The sequence below is a fragment of the Haplochromis burtoni genome, unplaced genomic scaffold, assembly GCF_018398535.1.
Source record: "Haplochromis burtoni strain Fernald_Lab_line unplaced genomic scaffold, NCSU_Asbu1 Contig_740, whole genome shotgun sequence".
NCBI lineage: Eukaryota > Metazoa > Chordata > Actinopteri > Cichliformes > Cichlidae > Haplochromis > Haplochromis burtoni.
Window position 1 is genome coordinate 14,519 of NW_024583101.1, and position 1,245 is coordinate 15,763.

Genomic DNA, 1,245 nt, shown 5'->3' on the forward strand with positions numbered 1-1,245 from the left:
ATTGAGTCTAATAACAGATTAAATGCCATGTTGAGGCTGTCATTTTTAGCATCTACATGGATGTTAAAATCACCCACAATAATTATTTTATCTGAGCTCAGAACTAAATTAGATAAAAAGTCTGAGAAATCAGAGAGAAACTCTGTGTTAGGCCCAGGTGGACGATAGATGATAACAAGTAAGACTGGTTTCTGAGTTTTACAGCTGGGGTGGACGAGGCGAAGCATCAGGCTTTCAAATGAATTAAAAGTCTTACACTTTCTTATTCTTATATTTTTTATTACAGAAAAAATAGAAACAAACAAGTGAAATTTTTATTTTTAAATGGGGAAAAAAGAGTAAACAGAATAACTTTTTTAAAGAAAGAACACAAACTCTGAAAGAACTTTTCTACACAATCTTCAAATATACGATGCTTTACATCCATTATTGTTAGCAGTAAACGCCCACACAATGGAAGACATTTCAGGATTACAAGATGAATTTGAGTCTTACAGCAAATATTTCACTGATTCATCCACAGACAGTTTCATTATGTGGACTGAACCTTTTACTGTAACGTTCACACTTAAAATCTAGAATATAATTAAAGCATCTTATCCAGTAAAGTAATCCTAGCTCGTGCTGAATAAAAGCAGAAATTATCTTGGAAACAGAACTTTTCAAATTAAGAGCTTACATGTAAATGCAAGAAAATAGTGAAACATTACATATTTTACAGATTTCTGCCCTAAATTTCCCACAGAAAAAGTTTCTCTATTTTCAAACAAAGTTTCACTGCAAATGAATATTTAAGGCACAATAAAACATTAAATGTATTTACACAGAGAGACTTTAGTTTTTGTAATCATCTAGAAGTTCACTCAATTTGGCTGAAAACTCATAAAAGCCATAAGAAAAAAAAGGAGATAATCAGTTTATGCCACGCCCCCATTACACTGATCACACCAGAGTATCTAAAATCATTTAATTCTCATGAACATCTGAGGTCTCGCTGTTTGTAAAGGTCTGATTCATTAAGCCAACTCATAGTGAAAGGGTTAAAGCACCAACCTTCACATTACATTTATGCTTTGTTTAGTATGCAACCATTTTATTTTATGTATTCACTTTAAATATTATGATATTTTAATTATATTTCTCCTACATAAAAACATTATATGCATTAACAGACGTCACACTCTACAACATTTTCTTCCACCTGCCTGGAGATGTTTCCTGCAGAGGCAGCAGGCGTGACTGCTG